We start from the raw sequence: 26,830 nt of genomic DNA on the forward strand, positions 1-26,830 counted from the left end.
TTTGGCGTGACCGTTTTTGTGCCGGAGAAATAAATCATCTGTTATTGAACCATCTGCTCTCTGCGCCTGACTCCTACCTTCTACTCCTAGTAACTCGTGACATGGTGTCTGGATGCTCCTCATGAATCACATCAGACCAACAAACATATTTAACATATTTTGTATTATCTCTTATACACTATTTTAGGCCCAACTGTTGGAACTTTGGCTTTCCTGGTTATAGCCACTATATTGTGATCACTACACCCAATGGGTACGGATACAGGTTTAGAACAAAGTTCTACAGTGTTAGTAAAAATGTGGTCAATACATGTGGATGATCTTGTTCCTGTAGTGTTTGTAAACACCCTGGTAGGTTGATTAAAAACCTGAACCAGATTACAGGCACTGGTTACAGTGAGAAGCTTCCTCTTGAGCAGACAGCTTGATGAAAACCAGTCAATACTCAGTTCCCCAAGAAAGTAGACCTCTCTGTTTACATCACATACACTATCAAGCATTTCACACATATTATTTAGATACTGACTGTTAGCACTTGGTGGTCTATAGTAACACCCCAAAAGAAAAGGCTTTAGATGTGCCAAGTGAACCTGCAACCACAACACTTCAATAACACTTGACATAAGAGCTTCTCTAAGCGTTACAGGGATATGGCTCTGAATATATACAGCAACACCTCCCCCATAAGCATTCCTGTCTCTTCTATAGATATTATATCCTTGTATTGCTACTGCTGTATCATCAAATTAATTATTTAAGTGAGTCTCAGAAATGGCTAATATATGAATGTTATCTGATGTTAGTAAGTTATTGATTTCATGAACCTTATTTCTAAGGATACATATATTAATATGGGCTATTTTCAGCCCTTTCCTGGAGAGCTTAAAGGATGAGTGTGATTGTCGAATATCATGTGTGAATGAACCCAGATAACGAAAGGGAAAAGTACATGACACATCTCTCCCCTGTGTTTTTAGCTTTTCAAGAACTTTACATTTCCATTTAAGTCATTTAGCAGACGCTCTTATCCAGAGCGACTTACAAATTGGTGCATTCACCTTATGACATCCAGTGGAACAGTCACTTTACAATAGTGCATCTAAATCTTAAAGGGGGGTGAGAGGGAATACTTATCCTATCCTAGGTATTCCTTAAAGAGGTGGGGTTTCAGGTGTCTCCGGAAGGTGGTGATTGACTCCGCTGTCCTGGCGTCGTGAGGGAGTTTGTTCCACCATTGGGGGGCCAGAGCAGCGAACAGTTTTGACTGGGCTGAGCGGGAGCTGTACTTCCTCAGTGGTAGGGAGGCGAGCAGGCCAGAGGTGGATGAACGCAGTGCCCTTGTTTGGGTGTAGGGCCTGATCAGAGCCTGGAGGTACTGAGGTGCCGTTCCCCTCACAGCTCCGTAGGCAAGCACCATGGTCTTGTAGCGGATGCGAGCTTCAACTGGAAGCCAGTGGAGAGAACGGAGGAGCGGGGTGACGTGAGAGAACTTGGGAAGGTTGAACACCAGACGGGCTGCGGCGTTCTGGATGAGTTGAAGGGGTTTAATGGCACAGGCAGGGAGCCCAGCCAACAGCGAGTTGCAGTAATCCAGACGGGAGATGACAAGTGCCTGGATTAGGACCTGCGCCGCTTCCTGTGTGAGGCAGGGTCGTACTCTGTGGATGTTGTAGAGCATGAACCTACAGGAACGGGCCACCGCCTTGATGTTGGTTGAGAACGACAGGGTGTTGTCCAGGATCACACCAAGGTTCTTAGCGCTCTGGGAGGAGGACACAATGGAGTTGTCAACCGTGATGGCGAGATCATGAAACGGGCAGTCCTTCCCCGGGAGGAAGAGCAGCTCCGTCTTGCCGAGGTTCAGCTTGAGGTGGTGATCCGTCATCCACACTGATATGTCTGCCAGACATGCAGAGATGCGATTCGCCACCTGGTCATCAGAAGGGGGAAAGGAGAAGATTAGTTGTGTGTCATCTGCATAGCAATGATAGGAGAGACCATGTGAGGTTATGACAGAGCCAAGTGACTTGGTGTATAGCGAGAATAGGAGAGGGCCTAGAACAGAGCCCTGGGGGACACCAGTGGTGAGAGCGCGTGGTGAGGAGACAGATTCTCGCCACGCCACCTGGTAGGAGCGACCTGTCAGGTAGGACGCAATCCAAGCGTGGGCCGCGCCGGAGATGCCCAACTCGGAGAGGGTGGAGAGGAGGATCTGATGGTTCACAGTATCGAAGGCAGCCGATAGATCTAGAAGGATGAGAGCAGAGGAGAGAGAGTTAGCTTTAGCAGTGCGGAGCGCCTCCGTGATACAGAGGAGAGCAGTCTCAGTTGAATGACTAGTCTTGAAACCTGACTGATTTGGATCAAGAAGGTCATTCAGAGAGAGATAGCGGAAGAGCTGGCCAAGGACGGCACGTTCAAGAGTTTTGGAGAGAAAAGAAAGAAGGGATACTGGTCTGTAATTGTTGACATCGGAGGGATCGAGTGTAGGTTTTTTCAGAAGGGGTGCAACTCTCGCTCTCTTGAAGACGGAAGGGACGTAGCCAGCGGTCAGGGATGAGTTGATGAGCGAGGTGAGGTAAGGGAGAAGGTCTCCGGAAATGGTCTGGAGAAGAGGGGAGGGGATAGGGTCAAGCGGGCAGGTTGTTGGGCGGCCGGCCGTCACAAGACACGAGATTTCATCTGGAGAGAGAGGGGAGAAAGAGGTCAGAGCACAGGGTAGGGCAGTGTGAGCAGAACCAGCGGTGTCATTTGACTTAGCAAATGAGGATCGGATGTCGTCGACCTTCTTTTCAAAATGGTTGACGAAGTCGTCTGCAGAGAGGGAGGAGGGGGGGAGGGGGAGGAGGATTCAGGAGGGAGGAGAAGGTGGCAAAGAGCTTCCTAGGGTTAGAGGCAGATGCTTGGAATTTAGCGTGGTAGAAAGTGGCTTTAGCAGCAGAGACAGAGGAGGAAAATGTAGAGAGGAGGGAGTGAAAGGATGCCAGGTCCGCAGGGAGGCGAGTTTTCCTCCATTTCCGCTCGGCTGCCCGGAGCCCTGTTCTGTGAGCTCGCAATGAGTCATCGAGCCACGGAGCGGGAGGGGAGGACCGAGCCGGCCTGGAGGATAGGGGACATAGAGAGTCAAAGGATGCAGAGAGGGTGGAGAGGAGGGTTGAGGAGGCAGAATCAGGAGATAGGTTGGAGAAGGTTTGAGCGGAGGGAAGAGATGATAGGATGGAAGAGGAGAGAGTAGCGGGGGAGAGAGAGCGAAGGTTGGGACGGCGCGATACCATCCGAGTAGGGGCAGTGTGGGAGGTGTTGGATGAGAGCGAGAGGGAAAAGGATACAAGGTAGTGGTCGGAGACTTGGAGGGGAGTTGCAATGAGGTTAGTGGAAGAACAGCATCTAGTAAAGATGAGGTCGAGCGTATTGCCTGCCTTGTGAGTAGGGGGGAAGGTGAGAGGGTGAGGTCAAAAGAGGAGAGGGTGGAAAGAAGGAGGCAGAGAGGAATGAGTCAAAGGTAGACGTGGGGAGGTTAAAGTCGCCCAGAACTGTGAGAGGTGAGCCGTCCTCAGGAAAGGAGCTTATCAAGGCATCAAGCTCATTGATGAACTCTCCGAGGGAACCTGGAGGGCGATAAATGATAAGGATGTTAAGCTTGAAAGGGCTGGTAACTGTGACAGCATGGAATTCAAAGGAGGCGATAGACAGATGGGTAAGGGGAGAAAGAGAGAATGACCACTTGGGAGAGATGAGGATCCCGGTGCCACCACCCCGCTGACCAGAAGCTCTCGGGGTGTGCGAGAACACGTGGGCGGACGAAGAGAGAGCAGTAGGAGTAGCAGTGTTGTCTGTGGTGATCCATGTTTCCGTTAGTGCCAAGAAGTCGAGGGACTGGAGGGAGGCATAGGCTGAGATGAACTCTGCCTTGTTGACCGCAGATCGGCAGTTCCAGAGGCTACCGGAGACCTGGAACTCCACGTGGGTCGTGCGCGCGCTGGGACCACCAGATTAGGGTGGCCGCGGCCACGCGGTGTGGAGCGTTTGTATGGTCTGTGCAGAGAGGAGAGAACAGGGATAAACAGACACATAGTTGACAGGCTACAGAAGAGGCTACGCTAATGCAAAGGAGATTGGAATGACAAGTGGACTACACATCTCGAATGTTCAGAAAGTTAAGCTACGTAGCAAGAATCTTATTGACTAAAATGATTAAAAATGATACAGTACTGCTGAAGTAGGCTAGCTGGCAGTGGGTGCGTTGTTGACACTACACTAATCAAGTCGTTCCGTTGAGTGTAATAGTTTCTGCAGTGCTGCTATTCGGGGGCTAGCTGGCTAGCTAGTAGTGTTGTTTACGTTACGTTGCGTTAAAAGAACGACAATAGCTGGCTAGCTAACCTAGAAAATCGCTCTAGACTACACAATTATCTTTGATACAAAGACGGCTATGTAGCTAGCTATGTAGCTAGCTACGATCAAACAAATCAAACCGTTGTACTGTAATGAAATGAAAATGTGATACTACCTGTGAATGCGACCGGGTTGTTGAGTTCTATTCAGTAGACGTTGGCTAGCGTTGGCTAGCTGTTGGCTAGCTAGCAGAGTCTCCTACGTTAAGGATGACGAATAGCTGGCTAGCTAACCTCGGTAAATTAAGATAATCACTCTAAGACTACACACTCTAAACCTAAACAACACAATTATCTTGGATACGAAGACAGCAAAGACAGCTATGTAGCTAGCTAACACTACACTAATCAAGTCGTTCAGTTGAGTGTAATAGTTTTTCCAGTGCAGCTAATCAGTGGACGTTAGCTAGCTGGCTAGTGAAGACTACGTTAGGACGGCGAAATACGATAATTACGCAATTATCTTTGATACAAAGACGGCTATGTAGCTAGCTGAGAAGAAATTGCTAAGATTAGACAAATCAAACCGTTGTGCTATAATGAAATACAATGAAATGTAATGAAAAAGTTATACTACCTGCGGGAGCGAAGTGGGATGCGACCACTCGCTCCAAACTCGCTCCAAACCACCAGATTAGGGTGGCCGCTGCCACGCGGTGTGGGTTTAGTGTGCCAATGGGAAATGCAGGCCCCAATGCAGCATCACAAACGTTCCCAGGCATGTTTCATATAACCTAAAAGTGTACAACAAATCAATAGTCTCTTCTGTATGAGACATGATATATACACAGAAAAGAACATAACCTATCCAGGAAGCACAGACCATTCACCTGCGACGTCAAGGGGAAATAGTGCTGCAAAGAAAAAGTATAGTGTGTTGTCCATTGTTGTCACTCTCTGTCATTCCATTGAGTGCAGTACAAGACAGTGCCTGTATTTCATTAACAATCTATAGCAGTTCTCGCCAACCCTAGAACAGCTAAAGAAAGTCTGGCAGTGGCAAGTGATTATAAAGTACAGGAGTGAATTAAGAATACTATACGCAGAGATCTGGCAGGGCGGACAAAGGAGGGGTGCTCTTAAAACCACCTTATTGATTTTTAGCTTGGCCTGTGGCTCGTGGCTAGACTTAGGGAAGACAAGTTGAAGGGAAGGTAATAAGATTGTGGCTGAAGCATAATGTTCTCTGTGGATGTTTTATAGAGTAACTACAGTATATGGACTGTTTGATAGACCAAGGACCATACAGTATATGGACTGTTTGATAGACCAAGGACCATACAGTATATGGACTGTTTGATAGACCAAGGACCATACAGTATATGGACTGTTTGATAGACCAAGGACCATACAGTATATGGACTGTTTGATAGACCAAGGACCATACAGTATATGGACCGTTTGATAGACCAAGGACCATACAGTATATGGACTGTTTGATAGACCAAGGACCATACAGTATATGGACTGTTTGATAGATCAAGGACCATACAGTATATGGACTGTTTGATAGATCAAGGACCATACAGTATATGGACTGTTTGATAGATCAAGGACCATACAGTATATGGATTGTTTGATAGACCAAGGACCGTACAGTATATGGACTGTTTGATAGACCAAGGACCATACAGTATATGGACTGTTTGATAGACCAAGGACCATACAGTATATGGACTGTTTGATAGACCAAGGACCATACAGTATATGTAACTATAAAATATACACATCAATACAATACGAAAAGCACAACAGAGATACAAAACACAGTCATAGAAAACAAACCCATTTTACATGAAACATGTCCTCAATCTGCAGTCTGAAATGCCTTAGAGGCACAAAATCATCCAATTTTAGGGGTTTGGAGATTTTCACTCTTCACTCGGCAACAAGTGCTCTTACCTAGTCAGTAAAACGGTTTATTGTATGCTCGTTGCAAGGGTAGCTCATCCAAATACATTACTGATAAGAAATAGCGAGACTCCCTCAATGAGAGTTCATTACTAGACAAAAGCAGCCATGCCAGTACCAGTAGCAGTGTTAAATACCATTGGGTCTGAGCCACTTATAGGATTGACAAATGAGCCGTGTCTTGAAAGCACCATTGGGTTCTCAAACTCCATTGAGCACCTGTGTGTGTGTGTGTGTGTGTGTGTGTGTGTGTGTGTGTGTGTGTGTGTGTGTGTGTGTGTGTGTGTGTGTGTGTGTGTGTGTGTGTGTGTGTGTGTGTGTGTGTGTGTGTGTGTGTGTGTGTGTGTGTGTGTGTGTGTGTGTGTGTGTGTGTGTGTGTGTGTGTGTGTGTGTGTGTGTGTGTGTGTGTGTGTGATGGTATGGTGGGACAAGGGGTGCTCCTCCGAGAAACAGACATTTAGAATGACTGACGATGTCACTATCAATAGGAAGGCTTCATCGGGAAGGAAAATGGAGTGGAAAGATAATAATTAAGCAATAAGGTGTGGGGTGGTGTGGTATATGGCCAATATACCACGGCTAAAGGCTGTTCTTATGCATAACTCAGCACAGAGTGCCTAAATACCTTGGTATATTGGCCATATACCACAAATCCTTGAGGTGCCTTATTGCTATTATAAACTGGTTACCAACATAATTAGAACAATAAATAAGTAATTTTGCATCATACTGCTGGTATATTGTCTGATATACCACAGCTTTCAGCCAATCAGCATCCAGGACCCAAACTACCCAGTTTCTAAGAATGTATTATGACATCAGAACAGGGTGTGGTTGTTTCCAAGTGTGAAAATGCACTCCAAAGTCATGGATAATTGGGTCAATCCATAAGACTGCTAAATAGCCAAACTGCTAAATAGTCCATTTATGGTACCCAAACTATCTGCACTGACTCTACGCACACTCACTAGACTATATATACACACCATATACACACTCACTAGACTATATATACACACCATATACACACTCACTAGACTATATATACACACCATATACACACTCACTAGACTATATATACACACCATATACACACTCACGAGACTATATATACACACCATATACACACTCACTAGACTATATATACACACTCACTAGACTATATATACACACCATATACACACTCACTAGACTATATATACACACCATATACACACTCACTAGACTATATATACGCACCAAATACACACTCACTAGACTATATATACACACCATATACACACTCACTAGACTATATATACACACCATATACACACTCACTAGACTATATATACACACCATATACACACTCACTAGACTATATATACACACCAAATACACACTCACTAGACTATATATACACACCATATACACACTCACTAGACTATATACACACCATATACACACTCACTAGACTATATATACACACTATATACACACTCACTAGACTATATATACACACTCACTAGACTATATATACACACTCACTAGACTATATATACACACTATATACACACTCACTAGACTATATATACACACTCACTAGACTATATATACACACTCACTAGACTATATATACACACTATATACACACTCACTAGACTATATATACACACTCACTAGACTATATATACACACTCACTAGACTATATATACACACTATATACACACTCACTAGACTATATATACACACTCACTAGACTATATATACACACTCACTAGACTATATATACACACTCACTAGACTCTATATACACACTCACTAGACTATATAAACACACTCACTAGACTCTATAAACACACTCACTAGACTATATATACACACTCACTAGACTATATATACACACTCACTAGACTATATATACACACCATATACACACTCACTAGACTCTATAAACACACTCACTAGACTATATATACACACTCACTAGACTATATATACACACCATATACACACTCACTAGACTATATACACACTACATACACACTCACTAGACTATATATACACACTACATACACACTCACTAGACTATATATACACACATTCACTAGACTATATATACACACTACATACACACTCACTAGACTATATATACACACATTCACTAGACTATATATACACACCATATGCACACTCACTAGACTATATACACACCATATACACACTCACTAGACTATATACACACTACATACACACTCACTAGACTATATATACACACTACATACACACTCACTAGACTATATATACACACATTCACTAGACTATATATACACACTACATACACACTCACTAGACTATATATACACACATTCACTAGACTATATATACACACTACATACACACTCACTAGACTATATATACACACATTCACTAGACTATATATACACACTACATACACACTCACTAGACTATATATACACACACTCACTAGACTATATACACACACCATATGCACACTCACTAGACTATATACACACCATATACACACTCACTAGACTATATATACACACTATATACACACTCACTAGACTCTATAAACACACTCACTAGACTATATATACACACTCACTAGACTATACACACACACACCATATACACACTCACTAGACTCTATAAACACACTCACTAGACTATACACACACACCATATACACACTCACTAGACCATATATACACACCATCTACACACTCACTAGACTATATATACGGATAAGGACAAATATTTAGCTAACTGTCAGAAAAGCCCTGTACAAGCATAGGAAAACTATGATAAAAGACAAACAGGAATTACTGGCACATTAGTCCAGCATTTTGTGTTACCATTGCACTTATTAGCCTTTAAAGTAGAGGGAGAGGCCTAGACAGACAAAAAAAATGGCCATGCGTAAATAATCCGGATTTACCACATTCCTGGAGATTAGTCATTTGTTTTACATTTCCTAGCCTTGATGAGGACACTGCGGTAATGAGAAAAGTGTTAAGAGAACAACAGAGAAATAGAAGACTGATGATGTCACCGGAACCACAGAATCAGAATGGATTCTAATTCAAATTCTTTGTCCGGAACATTCTTCTGTGGAAAAGCATTGTGTGTCTAACATGGTGAACGTTCAAGACCAGAACATACAGCATAATCACATAGCTAGAACTGAAATGGAATTAAAGTTGGTATACTAGAGCCAGAGAGAGAGAGAGTGAAGGAGGGATTTGCGTTTTGCCAACGTTGGTGCATAACAGCATACCATTCAACATCTTTGAGATAGAAACATTATTTTTTATATTTTTTTACTTAGACATCCAAAGTCAGACAGCATATTGCCAGGCACAATACTGTATTGTCTATTCTTTCCCCAGTGTCTGGAGAGTTTGTCCTGGAGCTCTCATTCTATCCTTCACACCTCCTGCCCCTCCCCACATCCCCCTCTCCATATCCCCCTCTCCACATCCCCTTCTCCAGATCCCCCTCTCCATATCCCCCTCCCCACATCCCCTTCTCCAGGTCCCCCTCTCCATATCCCCCTCTCCATATCCCCCTCTCCACATCCCCCTCTCCAGATCCTCCTCTCCACACCCCAATCTCCAGGTCCCCCTCTTCAGGTCCCCCTCTCCACATCCCCCTCTCCATATCCCCCTCTCCACATCCCCCTCTCCAGATCCTCCTCTCCACACCCCAATCTCCAGGTCCTCCTCTCCACCCCCCCCCTCACCCAGGTCCTCCTCTCCACATCCCCCGCTCCAGGTCCCCCTCCCCACATCCCCCTCTCCATATCCCCCTCTCCACATCCCCCTCTCCAGGTCCTCCTCTCCACACCCCCTCTCCAGGTCCCCCTCCCCACATCCCCTTCTCCAGGTCCTCCTCTCCACATCCCCCTCTCCAGGTCCCCCTCTCCATGTCCCCCTCTCCATGTCCCCCTCTCCAGGTCTCGCTCTCCAGGTCCTCCTATCCACATCCCCCTCTCCAGGTCCTCCTCTCCACCTCCCCTCTCCAGGTCCTCCTCTCCACATCCCCCTCTCCACATCCCCCTCCGGGTCCTCCTCTCCAGGTCTCCCTCTCCATGTCCCCCTCTCCAGGTCCCCCTCTCCATGTCCCCCTCTCCATGTCCCCCTCTCCATGTCCCCCTCTCCAGGTCTCCCTCTCCAGGTCCTCCTATCCACATCCCCCTCTCCAGGTCCTCCTCTCCACCTCCCCTCTCCAGGTCCTCCTCTCCACATCCCCCCTCGGGGTCCTCCTCTCCAGGTCCCCCTCTCCCGATAAGCCAGCTGTAATCGTTTAATTAACTGGCTTATTACTGAGGAAGTCACTTAATTAAACACAGTAATTGGGTCAATCCATAAGACTGCCAAATAGCCATGCTGCTAAATAGTCAATTTATCATACCCAAACTATCTGCACTGACTCTATCTTGCACTGACCCTATGCACACTCACTAGACTATATATACACACCATATACACACTCACTAGACTATATATACACACCATATACACACTCACTAGACAATATATACACACACCATATACAGTACCAGTCAAAAGTTTGGACACACCTACTCATTCAAGGGTTTTTCTTTCATTTAACTAGTGAAGACATCAAAACTATGAAATAATACATATTGAATCATGTAGTAACCAAAAAAGTGTTAAACAAATCAAAATACATGTTATATTTTAGATTCTTAGTTGCCACCCATTGCCTTGATGACAGCTTTGCACTCTCTTGGCATTCTCTCAACCAGCTTCACAAGGAATGCTTTTCCAACCGTCTTGAAGGAGTTCCCACATATGCTGAGCACTTGTTGGCTGGTTTTCCTTCACTCTGCGGCCCAACTCATCCCAAACCATATCAGTTGGTTGAGGTCGGGTGATTGTGGAGGCCAGGTCATCTGATGCAGCACTCCATCTCTCTCCTTCTTGGTCAAATTGCCCTTACTCAGCCTGGAGGTGTGTTCTGGGTTATTGTCCTGTTGAAAAACAAATGATAGTCCCAGATGGGATGGCATTTCACTGCAGAATACTGTGGTGGCCATGCTGGTTAAGTGTGCCTTGAATTCTAAATAAATCACTGACAGTGTAACCAGCAAAGCACCATCACATCTCCTCCATCTGGCCTACCTGGTTAAATAAAGGTGAAATATATATATTTTTTAAATGCTTCACGGTGGGAACGACACATGTGGAGATCATCCGTTCACCTACTCTGCGTCTCACAAAGACACGGTGGTTAGAACCAAAAATCTCAAATTTGGACTCATCAGACCAAAGGACCGATTTCCACCGGTCTAATGTCCATTGCTCGTGTGTCTTGCCCCAAGCAAGTCTCTTCTTCTGATTGGTGTCATTTAGATGTGGTTTCTTTGCAGCAGTTCGACCATGAAGGCCTGATTCTCCTCTGAACAGTTGATGTTGAGATGTCTGTTATTTGAACTCTTTGAAGAATTTCTTTAGGCTGCAATCTGAGGTGCAGTTAACCCTAATGAGCTTATCCTCTGCAGCAAAGGTACCTCTGGGTCTTCTTTTCCTGTGGCAAATTGATCAGAAATACAGCGTAGACATGGATTATTGTATGACTATTGTAGCTGGAAACGGCTGATTTGTTATGGAACATCTACATAGGCCCATTATAAGCAACCATCACTCCTATGTTCCAATGACACGTTGTGTTAGCTAATTCCAAGTTTATCATTTTAAAAGGCTAATTGATCATTAGAAAACCCTTTTGCAATTATGTTAGCATAGCTGAAAACTATTGTCCTGATTAAAGAGCATTGGCCTTCTTTAGGCTAGTTGAGTATCTGGAGCATCAGCATTTGTAGGTTCAATTACAGGCTTAAAATGGCCAGAAACAAAGAACGTTCTTCTGAAACTCATCAGTCTATTCTTGTTCTGAGAAATGAAGGCTATTCCATGTGAGAAATTGCCAAGAAACAGAAGATCTTGTACAATGCTGTGTACTACTCCCTTCACAGAACAGCGCAAACTGTCTCTAACCAGAATAGAAAGAGGATTGGGAGGCCCTGGTGCACAACTGAGCAAGAGGACAAGCACATTACAGTGTAATGAAAAAAATGAAAAGATGCTGGAGGAGTGGTTGAAGCCATCTGTCAAGCATGGTGGAAGCAATGTGATGGTCTGCGTGTGCTTTGGTGGTGGTAAAGTGGGAGATTTGAACAGGGTAAAAGGGATCTTGAAGAATGAAGGCTATCACTCCATTTTGCAACGCCATGCCATACCCTGTGGACGGCGCTTAATTTGAATCAATTTTCTCTATTAACAGGACAATGACCCAAAGCACAGCTCCAAACTATGCAATAACTATTTAGGGAAGAAGCAGTCAGCTGGTATTCTGTCTATAATGGAATGGCCAGCACAGTCACCGGATCTCAAACCTATTGAGCTGTTGTGGGAGCAGCTTGACTGTATGCTACATAAAAATTTCCCCACCAGCCAATCCAACTTGTGGGAGGTGCTTCAGGAAGCATGAGGGGACATTTCTTCAAATTACCTCAACAAATTGACAGCTAGAATGCCAAAGGTCTGCAAGGCTGTAATCGCTGAAAATCGAGGATTCTTTGATGAAAGCAGTTTGTAGGACACAATTATTATTTAAATTGAAAATCATTATTTATAACGTCTTGACTATATTTCCTATTCATTTCATGAATGTTGTAAGTGACCCCAAACTTTTGAATTGTAGTTAATATTTTTTTAATATTTAACCTTATTTAACTAGGCAAGTCAAATAAGAACAAATTATTACTTACAATGGTGGCCTACACCGGCCAAACCCCGACGATGCTGGGCCAATTGTGCGCCGCCCTATTGGACTTCCAATCACGGCCAGTTGTGTGTAGTGACGCCTCTAGCACTGAGATGCAATGCCTCAGACCCCTGCACCACCCAGGAGCCCCAGGACTAATATGGACTTGGTCTTTTACCAAATAGGGATATCTTCTCTTTATACCATCCCTACCTTGTCACAACACAACTGATTGGCTCGAATGCATTTAGAAGGAAATAAATTAACAGACACACCTGTCTGCATTCCAGGTGACTAACTCATGAAGCTGGTTGAGAGAATGTCTAGAGTGTGAAAAGCTGTCATCAAGGCAAAGGGGGCAACTTCAAATATAACATATATTTTGATTTGTTTAATACTTTTTTGGTTACTACATGATTCCATATGTGTTATTTTATAGTTTTGATGTCTTCACTATTATTCTGCAATGTGGAAAATAATAAAAATAAAGAAAAACCCTGAAATGAGTAGGTGTGTCCAAACTTTTGACTGGTTCTGTATATATATATTATTGTGTATTTTAGTTTATTGCTCATGCTACTATTTTATTATTATTTTAAAACTCTGTATTGTTCAAACTCTGCATTGTTGGCAAGGGCTCGTAAGCACGCATTTCACGGTAAAATTTACACCAGTTGTATTCGGCGCATGTAAGCAACTTTTTCTTAATTTGATTTGATTCATCAAAGTCCTCTGGTGAATCTGACTGCTAGACCTGCTAATAATAACCTAGGAATCCTCCACAGGGTCTGTGTCTCTCCTGACTGTCTGTACCCATTACAGCAGGGATGTGCAACACCAGTCCTCGGAGGCCAGAGTGGTCACACCTTTTCCGCATCCCTAGCAAACACATCTGATTAAATTAATTGCGTTCTAAACTGAAGATCATGATTCTTGGAGACAGGTATGTTAGCTGGGACACGAATCAGACCCCTGAGGACTGGAGTTGCCCACCCCTACACTACACTCATCCCTATGAGCAAAAGATGCTGAAAAGACGTCTTTTTGGTATTTTAACATCTTGTGCTCATTGGAATAGTAATAGGACCAGTATATTCCTTGATGGAGTAGACCGATCAGTTATAGTCACTAATAATGTTGACCATTTCAAATAATAGTAGATTGTAAACACATTGCATCAACTTTATATCCAGTGTGGTGACTGTGGTCTGTGTCTAAAACATTTCAACCTTATGACTTCAATGGTCAAATAAAGAAAAGATAGTAGGATAGAATGGTACTGAGAGGAAATGAATAACCTCAACCTTAACCGAGACTGTCAGTCACGGCGATATACCACACATCAGCCTCCTCATCAATACTATACACCTCTAACTCTATCAATAAAATACATCACTATCTTACTCCTCTTCTATCACCATCAACAGTCTATCCCTTAATGTCTTCCACCCCGCAAACCCACGTCAATATTGGTCCCACAGCACCACAGATCAATATAGAGATGGATTCATATACATTTAGAAATCTCCTCCAATGCTTTCACCATCCACGTAATCAATGGCTGGTTAAGGCTAGCAAGGAATACATCTCGATTAATGGGTTTCAACCCATCAGGAGTAACTCTATTACATGTGTCAGATGAGGAAACTAAGGGTCACAAGGCCCGCTCACACACACACGAATGCAAGCACACACACACACACGCACACACATCAGTCATGAGACAGTGACTAGGCCATTTGATCAGATTGACAGCCATGTTGATACAGTACACATCCCAGTCACCCAGCTGGCTGTGGGCAGAGTGTATTATAGTATTTATTAGGGTGTATATTCACCTACCATTGTTGATGGATCAAATGTGACATGTGATTATAACTTTGTCACCAAGCCACAGGCCAACACAGTCGTCAGAGACAGCACACAGTCGTCAGAGACAGCACACAGTCGTCAGAGACAGCACACTGTCGTCAGAGACAGCACACAGTCGTCAGAGACAGCACACACTCGTCAGAGACAGCACACAGTCGTCAGAGACAGCACACTGTCGTCAGAGACAGCACACAGTCGTCAGAGACAGCACACAGTCGTCAGAGACAGCACACAGTCGTCAGAGACAGCACACTGTCGTCAGAGACAGCACACTGTCGTCAGAGACAGCACACAGTCGTCAGAGACAGCACACAGTCGTCAGAGACAGCACACTGTCGTCAGAGACAGCACACAGTCGTCAGAGCTTGTGGCAAATAATTCCCATGTATTCATTACAACTGGCAAGTACATTTGACATTTTTTACGTTGAGCTTTTTCACAATATGAAGACCAAATACATTTTCAATACTTTTCAGTACTAGCAGCCCACCTGATTCAAATGTGGAAACACCGATCTATCACAAACCTCACCACATCATAAACTCACACCCCGTTCACACTATCACCAAACCACTCATCATTCTACCATCATTGACACCATCATTCTACCATCATTGGCACACCATTCCACCATCATTAACACCATCATGCAACAATCATTGGCACACCATTCCACCATCATTAACACCATCATGCAACAATCATTGGCACACCATTCCACCATCATTAACACCATCATGCAACAATCATTGGCACACCATTCCACCATCATTAACACCATCATGCAACAATCATTGGCACACCATTCCACCATCATTGACACCGTCATTCACCATCATTGACACCACCATTCCACCATCATTAACACCATCATTGACACTATCATGCCACAATCATTGGCACATCATTCCACCATCATTAACACCATCATTGACACCATCATGCCACAATCATTGGCACACCATTCCACCATAATTGACACCGTTATTCACCATCATTGACACCACCATTCCCCATCATTGACACCATCATTGACACCACCATTCCCCATCATTGACACCATCATTGACACCACCATTCCCCATCATTGACACCATCATTGACACAGCATTCCACCATCATTTCACCATCATTGACACAGCATTCCACCATCATTTCACCATCATTGACACAGCATTCCACCATCATTGATAGCATCAGTCACCATCATTCCATCATAATTGACACCATTGTTGACGCCATCATTCCACCATCATTGACGCAATAATTTCACCATTATTAATACAAAAAAATATTATCTGTGATGTGCTAGATGCATTGTTAATGATTGAAATAGAAATAATCCACTGGGGCTGATATGCTTGAACCATTGTTGCTGCAGCTCTCTGGCCCCCTGGTTGTTGAATCTTTAACACATGTTTTACCTGACGATTATATCTGGTACTATCCCCAAGGTTTGGAAGGCGGCCCATGTACTCCCCCCTTCACAAAGGTGGTGACCTCTGTGATCTAAATAATTACCGCCCTATTTCTAAACCTTCTTGCCTAGCTAAAATATTAGAATCCTTGATTAATTTTCAGCTAAGATCTTTCTTATCTTTGAATGTATTCTAAATGTGCATCAGTCAGGTTCTAGACCAAGTCATAGCTCTATCTTTGCTGCTGTAAAGGTTTTCCTCCTCCTCTTCGTCTGCACTTGTATGCCGATGATACTGTTGTGTAAGCTATTGCCCCCAAAGTTTCCCAGGCTCTATCTGAACTACAGCCTGCCTTCATTGTATTACAGAAAAACTTTATTGACCTGAAATTAGTGTTGAATGCAGGTAAAATTAAGTATATGTTGTTCTTTAGAGCGCATAAAAATAACAATGATGATTTAAGCATATGGACTTTAGATCGTGTTCCTGCTTACAAATATCTGGATAGATGTCTTTTAAACATAAGCTCTTATAGGACCAAGACATAAATAATAATATAAAAAATAATCAATCATTTTGCTTTTTATTTAACCATTACACATAAAACCTTATTTACTCATCGAAATTTGTGAATAACTCACCACAGGTTAATGAGAAGGTTGTGCTTGAAAGGATGCACATAACTCTACAATGTTGGGTTGTATTGGAGAGTCTCAGTCTTAAATCATTTTCCACACAGAGTATGTGCCTGTATTTAGTTTTCATGCTAGTAAGGGCTGAGAATCCACTCTCACATAGATACGTGTTTGCAAAGGGCATCGGTATCTTAACAAAGCAATTTGCATGATCATGATCAAAAGGCATGATCATCTGAGAGCAGCCCAATCCAGAAATCTGGCAGTGGCTTCTGATTAAATCACATTTTCTCAGAACCACTTGTTGCAATTTTGATGAGGCTCTCTTGTTCAGATATCGATAAGTGGACTGGAAGCAGGGCATGAAAGGGATAACGAATCCAGTTGTTTGTGTCATCCATTTTGGGAAAGGACCTGCGTAATTGCGCACCCAACTCACTCAGGTGCTTCGCTATATCACATTTGACATTGTCCGTAAGCTTGAGTTCATTTGCACAAAAAAAAATCCTCCAATGATGGAAAGACCTGTGTGTTTCCCTTGTTAATGAAGACAGAGAAGAGCTCCAACTTCTTAGTCAGCCTCGATTTGGTCCCACACATTGAATATAGTTGCTGACATTCCCCATCTTCCTAGATTCAGATCATTCAGGTGAGAAAAAAACATCACCCAGATAGGCCAGTCGTATGAGAAACTCATCATCATGCAAGTGGTCAGACAAATGAAAATTATGGTCAGTTAAGAAAACTTTAAGCTCATCTCTCAATTAAAAAAATGTGTCAATACTTTGCCCCTTGATAGCCAGCGAACTTCTGTATGTTGCAAAAGTGTTACGTGGTCGCTGCCCATATCATTGCATGGTGCAGAAAATACACAAGAGTTCAGGGGCCTTGTTTTAACAAAGTTAACCATTTTCACTGTAGTGTCCAAAACGTATTTCAAGCTGTCAGGCATTCCCTTGGCAGCAAGAGCCTCTCGGTGGATGCTGCAGTGTACCCAAATGTGTCGGGAGCAACTGCTTGCACTCGCGTTACCTCTCCACTATGCTCCCTGTCATGGCTTTTGCGCCATCAGTACAAATACCAACATGAGCAGCAGCTATGTTTGGCTACATATGGACCGTTAGTGGAATTCCTGCAAGAGAGTAACAGTTAATGTGATTGGATGTTAATTATTTGACTAGGCTACCTGTATTTGATATTGTGTTGTATTTTTCGCTGAACACAAGATGGTTTAAATGTATTTTTGTCAGTGAAATGAGGCTACTCAGGCGAGAAGAAAAACCAGTTGGAAAATGTGAAGAAAAGAATGTGAATCCTATTTTTATTTGGCGTACCCCCAATGGCATTGCACGTACCCCTGGGAATACCTGCTCTACATAGACATGTCTTATATGTGCAGAAAGCTTAAATTCTTGTTAATCTCACTGCACTGTCCAATTTATAGTAGCTGTTATTATTCCTGTATCATTAACGCCATCAGGCGCATTTCATCCATCACTAAAAGTCGATGAAGATGAAACCACAATCTGAACCGACCGACAAATATGGAAAATTCTCCTTTATACTTGAGTCACACTGACTCCACATGACCCTGCCAAGGTGAGAACATTGGGAACCTGATGTAAAATCTATCAATAAACCATAATATAATTATTAACCTAACAATAGTAGGTGAAAAAGAAACACCTGAAACTAGATCCCCTACATACTGGTCTTTAGGAGAAGGAAAAAAACTGTCAGGGGAGGTTCTCTTCTGCTCTGTTTAACCAATCCAGTAAATGTGGAGAAGGAGTAGATGCAGGCTCTTTTTCCATCTCCCCTGAAATCTGGAACATCCCATTACATGGGCTTGCTCCTACCTATCTCTCTGATTTGGTCCTGCCGTACATACCTACACGTACGCTACGGTCACAAGACGCAGGCCTCCTAATTGTCCCTAGAATTTCTAAGCAAACAGCTGGAGGCAGGGCTTTCTCCTATAGAGCTCCATTTTTATGGAATGGTCTGCCTACCCATGTCAGAGACGCAAACTCGGTCTCAACCTTTAAGTCTTTACTGAAGACTTATCTCTTCAGTGGGTCATATGATTGAGTGTAGTCTGGCCCAGGAGTGGGAAGGTGAACGGAAGGGCTCTGGAGCAACGGACCGCCCTTGCTGTTTCCGCCTGGCCGGTTCCCCTCTTTCCACTGGGATTCTCTGCCTCTAACCCTATTACAGGGGCTGAGTCACTGGCTTACTGGGGCTCTTTCATACCTTCCCTGGGAGGGGTGCGTCACTTGAGTGGGTTGAGTCACTGATGTGATATTCCTGCCTGGGTTGGCACCCCTCCCCCCCTTTGGGTTGCGCCGTGGCGGAGATCTTTGTGGGCTATACTCGGCCTTGTCTCAGGATGGTGAGTTGGTGGTTGAAGATATCCCTCTAGTGGTGTGGGGGCTGTGCTTTGGCAAAGTGGGTGGTGTTATATCCTTCCTGTTTGGCCCTGTCCGGGGGTGTCCTCGGATGGGGCCACAGTGTCTCCTGACCCCTCCTGTCTCAGCCTCCAGAATTTATGCTGCAGTAGTTTAAGTGTCGGGGGGCTAGGATCAGTTTGTTATATCTGGAGTACTTCTCCTGTCCTATTCGGTGTCCTGTGTGAATCTAAGTGTGCATTCTCTAATTCTCTCCTTCTCTCTTTCTTTCTCTCTCTCGGAGTACCTGAGCCCTAGGACCATGCCCCAGGACTACCTGAGATGATGACTCCTTGCTGTCCCCAGTCCACCTGGCCGTGCTGCTTCTCCAGTTTCAACTGACTTGAGCCCTAGAACCATGCCCCAGGACTACCTGACATGATGACTCCTTGCTGTCCCCAGTCCACCTGACCGTGCTGCTGCTCCAGTTTCAACTGTTCTGCCTTATTATTATTCAACCTTCTGCCTTATTATTATTCGACCATGCTGGTCATTTATGAACATTTGAACATCTTGGCCATGTTCTGTTATAATCTCCACCCGGCACAGCCAGAAGAGGACTGGCCACCCCACATAGCCTGGTTCCTCTCTAGGTTTTTTCCTAGCCACCGTGCTTCTACACCTGCATTGCTTGCTGTTTGGGGTTTTAGGCTGGGTTTCTGTACAGCACTTTCAGATATCAGCTGATGTACGAAGGGCTATATAAATACATTTGATTTGATTTGATTTGAAAATAAATTGGATTTGATTTAGTCAGAGGCTATATTATTATACACTGTTTTATACAGATGTAGGATCTTAATTTGATCACCCTGTTGCAGGCAAACCTTCCTGCATTAGACTTCTAGTGTATTTAAGGTTTCTGACTTGAATTTCCCTTACGAAAAATGTATCAACCCCTACAAAAATGTCCATTAATTATAATCCACATAATAATTCACATGTCCTGTTGTTGTGGGATTATTTTCCTGCTGTAGCAAACTGGCTCAAATTAAGATCCTACATCTGTATTTAATAATAATAGCATAACACACCTGACTCAGACCTGCAGTGATGCTGTGAAAGGCAGCTGCAGAGTTGATGTGATGTGACACCCGTGATGTGGCAGATAAAGAACACCCCTGTCAGGAATTGAGTGGGAATCGACACAAAGTCCTCACCCCCCGCCGTTTCCCCTCCAAACACGTTTTGTCTTGTGTCATCTTGTTCAGCTCCTGTTTTATCCAACAAGGAAGAGCCACTTAGGAGAAAAAAAGAACAACGTTTCTTTTCTTCAGAGAACTGTCTGTGATTATCTGCTTTTCAAGGGAGATTCAGGACTCTTCTCAGTAGGTTGTGTAAACGGGGGTGTGTTCCATTAGGCACAACGTAATGAAAATGAGCGTTCTTATTGGATGAGTTAATGTTGCATGTGCCTATTTCAGTGTTTTAATACGTTTTCTTCCATTTCGTGCCACACATGACCCAGGACACAACTTGTTGGAATGGCTTCTCAATTGGGGCTCTGCGTACTATAGGCATATGCAAAACATTGTGATTTTTGATTTGATTTCTCCCTCAATTCATCCGAGATTTGTAAAACGTATCCAGTATGGCATCCATATTAGGAATGCAGTTTGATGACTTTCTAATAGGGATCGCTTTAGTCTTAATGGGTTCTTTTTTCTCAAGCAGAGTGGCTGTCTTGTGCTGCTGGTAGTAGTACTATACAACTGATCCACAACTATACGGGAGGGTTTCCAACAACTGTACAACTGTTACAAACTAGTGTAACATGCACCATGTCACTGACATAACTCCAGAGTAGAACGTATCCTGGTCCTTTATCTGATGCTGATGCCGTTCAAACGGTTGCACAGAAGAACAACAGAGAGCTGATCAAGAGCTAATTTCACAGTTTCCTCGAATCTGTGTCGTGCCGGATGGGGAGAGCTTTGAATTATTTTGCCCCCAGGTCTGAGGAGGCCGCATCTAATTGTCTTGAAATCCCTTTAAAATCCCATTTACACACTCCTCTCTCTTTCTCTCTCTTTCACACACACACACACACACACACACACACACACACACACACACACACACACACACACACACACACACACACACACACACACACACACACGCACACGCACACGCACACGCACACGCACACGCACACGCACACGCACACACACACACACACACACACACACACACACACACACACACACACACACACACACTCTCTTTATCTCTTTCTCTGTGTCTAATCAGAAGACACAGACTAAGTGGAGAAAACCCTTTCCCTGAGACAATATTATCTGTCTACTGGGTTTCACCCTGGGTCGTCTGTGCACCGTAAAGCTGTAAAAGCCCACTGAGCTAAAGGCTAAGCATTTGCTTAGGGAGCTAACGCATGCCTAATTTGAAACACAGCGTATATATGGATTCTTTTCTGAGAAAACTAAAAGGCTAATTTGATTGAGTAGATTTCCATTGTGCTCTGAAACTATCTATAATGAAGTTTGACCGATAGCAGCTCCAGTCAATGTGTAGCTTTGAACCTGACCTCCTGGGTCCCTCTGTGCCTTCACCTCTCTCTGGAATCCGCAATATTCACCCCCAGATTAGCCTTTATCTCCCATTGGGCAGCTAGCCATGTACAGTTTAAACCTATAATCAGTTGAAAGCTAATCCTGATTGACTCCTTTGAACAAACCCAAATTGATATTGACTGATATTCAAAGAAAAACACCTCCGTCAAACTACTGTTCAACCACGTATGGAATAAGACTTTAAAATAATCTAGGTAACCAGGTGTAGATTACGTTTATAATCAAAGCAAATTAAAAGACAGGAATTAAACTGATCCCGATTAACCCAATATTGGCTTTAGTAAGGAACATTGTATAATTTCTTAAAGAAACCATGTACATCAAAATGCAGGCAATTCTGATTCTATGTCAAATGAATGACAGAGAAACAAAAACTACAGATGTGGGATCTTAATTTGAACCAGTTTTTAAACCTCAAATACACTACAGGTTTTACATTTCCTGCATTGCAGGAATGGTATCCTGCAACAGGGTGATCACATTAAGAACCTACATTTGTATAGGACCCTGAGCACCTCACTAGCACTCTAGTGGGTTGGCGCCCCCCTCAGGACTCAGGCCTCAGGACTACCTGGCATGATGACTCCTTGCTGTCCTCAGTCCACCTGGCCGTGCTGCTGCTTCAGTTTCAACTGTTCTGCCTGCGGCTATGGAATCCTGACCTGTTCACCGGACGTGCTACCTGTCCCAGACCTATTAATTTACCATGCTGGTCATTTATGAACATTTGAACATCTTGGCCATGGTCTGTTATAATCTCCACCTGGCACAGCCAGAAGAGGACTGGCCACCCCTCATAGCCTGGTTCCTTTCTAGGTTTCTCCCTAGGTTTTGGCCTTTCTAGGGAGTTTTTCCTAGCCAACGTGCTCTCTCTCGGAGTACCTGAGCCCTAGGACCATGCCCCAGGACTACCTGAGATGATGACTCCTTGCTGTCCCCAGTCCACCTGGCCGTGCTGCTTCTCCAGTTTCAACTGACTTGAGCCCTAGAACCATGCCCCAGGACTACCTGACATGATGACTCCTTGCTGTCCCCAGTCCACCTGACCGTGCTGCTGCTCCAGTTTCAACTGTTCTGCCTTATTATTATTCAACCTTCTGCCTTATTATTATTCGACCATGCTGGTCATTTATGAACATTTGAACATCTTGGCCATGTTCTGTTATAATCTCCACCCGGCACAGCCAGAAGAGGACTGACCACCCCACATAGCCTGGTTCCTCTCTAGGTTTTTTCCTAGCCACCGTGCTTCTACACCTGCATTGCTTGCTGTTTGGGGTTTTAGGCTGGGTTTCTGTACAGCAATTTGAGATATCAGCTGATGTATGAAGGGCTATATAAATACATTTGATTTTGATTTGATATTGAATTTGTTCATTTAGGGTTGGTGCAGTAAGGCTTGTATGGTAACCCACTACACTGCTAACTGTCTGGGGCTTTCCTCTTATTCACAGCACCAGAATAGCTCTAGGTAGTAAATATAAATCTAGTATGGGAGAGTGGGATAAATTGAGCCAAAGAGGTAAGTTGAGTCACCCTTGTTTCTAGGAAACCATACACAAAATTAATAATTTGACCGAATCTTTTTTGAAATAGGTCATAATTGCATTGAGTCTGTGAAGGAAGAAACCCCATGGAAAAAAAGTGGTAAGCAACTGTGAACAAAGGATTTATGGACTACAGCTGTAGACAGCCCCTCATTAAGTGGTGGTGGTGGTCCATTTAGCCTAAGTCTTGGGCAGCTATGTGCTCTGCCGTCATCAGATCATCAACAGGAAATTTCTTTGCAGACAGTATTTTGCACCGAAAGCATAAAGATTTAACCTTCTCCCTGGGGTGTTAACTGTGGAAAATAATAGTCTTGCATCGTCTCGGTGGAGATGCATCGATTTAAAGACCAGGGGATCAATGGGAGGATAATGAGAGTGATGAGAGAAATATGCTCCTGTCAAGGGTCAGGACTTTAACTGTGCCACGAGCACTGAGAACAGAGGGAAAGAGCACAGAAAGAGAAAGAGTACAGAAAGAGAGAGAACACAGAAAGAGAGCACAGAAGAGCTAGAAAGAGCACAGAAAGAGAGAGCTCAGAAAGAGAGAGCACAGAAAGAGAGATCACAGAAAGAGAGAGAGAGCACAGAAAGAGAGAGTAAGCACAGAGAGAGAGAGAGCACAGAAAGAGAGAGAGCACAGAAAGAGAGAGAGCACAAAAAGAGAGAGAGCACAGAAAGAGAGAGAGCACAGAAAGAGAGAGAGCACAGAAAGAGGGAGAACACAGAGATATAGAGAGAGCACAGAGAGAGAGAGCATAGAAAGTGAAAGAGCACAGAAAGAGAGAGAGCACAGAAAGAGGGAGAACACAGAGAGAGAGCAGAGAGAGAGAGCACAGAAAGAGAGAGAGAACAGAAGAGAGAGAAAGAGCACAGAGAGAGAGAGCACAGAAAGAGAGAGAGAGAACAGAAAGAGAGAGCACAGAAAGAGAGAGAGAGCACAGAAAGAGAGAGAGCACAGAAAGAGAGAGAGAGCACAGAAAGAGAGAGATCACAGAAAGAGAGAGAGCACAGAAAGAGGGAGAGAGCACAGAAAGAGAGAGAGCACAGAAAGAGAGAGAGCACAGAAAGAGAGAACACAGAAAAAGAGAGAGCACAGAAAGAGAGAGAGCACAAAAAGAGAGAGAGCACAGAAAGAGAGAGAGCACAGAAAGAGGGAGAACACAGAAAGAGGGAGAACACAGAGATAGAGAGAGAGCACAGAGAGAGAGAGAGCACAGAAAGAGAGAGAGCACAGAAAGAGGGAGAACACAGAGATAGAGAGAGAGCACAGAGAGAGAGAGAGCACAGAAAGAGAGAGAGCACAGAAAGAGAGAGAGCACAGAAAGAGAGAGAGCACAGAGATAGAGAGAGCACAGAAAGAGGGAGAACACAGAGATAGAGAGAGAGCACAGAGAGAGAGAGAGCACAGAAAGAGAGAGAGCACAGAAAGAGAGAGAGCACAGAAAGAGAGAGAGCACAGAAAGAGGGAGAACACAGAGATAGAGAGAGCACAGAAAGAGGGAGAACACAGAGATAGAGAGAGAGCACAGAGAGAGAGAGAGCACAGAAAGAGAGAGAGCACAGAAAGAGAGAGTAAGCACATAAAGAGAGAGAGCACAGAAAGAGAGAGAGAACAGAAGAGAGAGAAAGAGCACAGAGAGAGTGCACAGAGAGAGAGAGCACAGAAAGAGAGAGAGAGAACAGAAAGAGAGGGAGAGAGCACAGAACGAGAGAGAGAGATAGCACAGAAAGAGAGAGAGAACACAGAAGGAGAGAGAGAGAGAGAGAGAGAGAGAGAGAGAGAGAGAGAGAGAGAGAGAGAGAGGAGGCACAGAAAGAGAGAGAGCACAGAAAGAGAGGGAGAGAGCACAGAGAGAAAGAGGGGGCACAGAAAGAGAGGGAGAGAGCACAGAGAGAGAGAGAGAGAGAGAGAGAGAGAGAGAGAGAGAGAGAGAGAGAGAGAGAGAGAGAGAGAGAGAGAGAGAGAGAGAGAGAGAGCACAGAAAGAGAGAGAGAGCACAGAAAGAGGGAGAGAGCACAGAAAGAGAGAGAGAGCACAGAAAGAGAGAGAACACAGAAAGAGGGAGAGAACACAGAAAGAGAAATAGAGCAAATTAAAGAGAGAGTGCTCGGTTTAAGCAGTGTGTGTACCAGCAGTTACTCTTGTACACATCGTGAAACTCCATGAAGAATATACCATACAACACAAATAAATCGTTATCAGGTTAAAATATTGCCATGTTATTTTACATTCTAACTTGATGAATAAAATCCAAAGAAATAGTATTTTCTTCTCCTTAGCAATTTATTGTCCTCTCCTTATGTCTTGATATTGCATCAAATAAATCAGTCTAATCTACCAAATTGTTGCTCACTTACTGTGTGGTTTATATTTTCCTTTTTAACTAATTTGTTTCAGTGGCATTCTACATGCTTTACCTGTAAATGACAGTGGGAAGAACTCCTCCATACTTCAGCAAGAACCCAGAGAGAAATTCTACATTGCTCAAACTGATAACTAACTAACCCTAAAAACACTTGCCACCCTATAAATAAACCAGCCACCAGAAGATTAGCCAAACTGCACTAAGCTGTTTGGCAACTTCTCAGGTTTAAAACTGAACCCAAGTTCCTTCAGTATCAGCCAGCGAATTATCCCAGCAAAAAATCAAGCCAGGTGATTTCTCCCCCCCCCCACCCCCACCTTAAACCAAGCCTGAAGATCGAAGGTCAGTCTTACCTGAGTACTATGGAGGAGTTTGGGCGCAGGTCCTTTAAGTGATTTTGGTCTACAGTGCAGAAGCTCTAGTTAGTGTCCTGTCTTCTTTCTCAGTGTATTTCATCTATACAGACAGGCTGTTGCTCAGACCTCTTATAGAGGGGCACACCCCTCCCCCTGGTGCTGCCCCCTGCATCCCCCTTTCACTTTCATCACAGAGAGGAGGGGGATGGAGAGAGTGGAACGAGAGAGGGAGGGGTTGGAGACTTAGAAACAGAGAGCTAGTGAGAGAAAGAGGGGTTGGAGACTTAGAGACAGAAACCTAGTGAAAGAGAGGGGTTTGGAGAGATGGAGAGAGGGAGAGAAAGGGGGACCGAGAGAGAGAGAGAGCGAGAGAGCGAGAGGGGGAAAGGGGAAGGAAGGAAGGAAGGAAGGAAGGAAGGAAGGAAGGAAAGAAGGAAGGAAGGAAGGAAGGAAGGAAGGAAGGAAGGAAGGAAGGAAGGAAGGAAGGAAGG

At 44.0% G+C, this 26,830-nt stretch overlaps 1 protein-coding gene across 1 annotated transcript in view; it reads right to left on the bottom strand.

Moving 5' to 3' along the window:
* The window catches only part of LOC124001378 (prepronociceptin-like), a 45,085-nt gene extending 18,650 nt beyond the window's left edge, over window positions 1-26,435 (bottom strand). The window contains exon 1 of the mRNA XM_046308132.1: window positions 26,337-26,435. The gene's annotated coding sequence lies outside the window, so the exon portion shown is untranslated. The remainder of the gene's footprint in view (window positions 1-26,336) is intronic.
* Between the last annotated feature and the right edge of the window lie 395 nt (window positions 26,436-26,830).

Source organism: Oncorhynchus gorbuscha, linkage group LG17, assembly GCF_021184085.1.
Source record: "Oncorhynchus gorbuscha isolate QuinsamMale2020 ecotype Even-year linkage group LG17, OgorEven_v1.0, whole genome shotgun sequence".
NCBI lineage: Eukaryota > Metazoa > Chordata > Actinopteri > Salmoniformes > Salmonidae > Oncorhynchus > Oncorhynchus gorbuscha.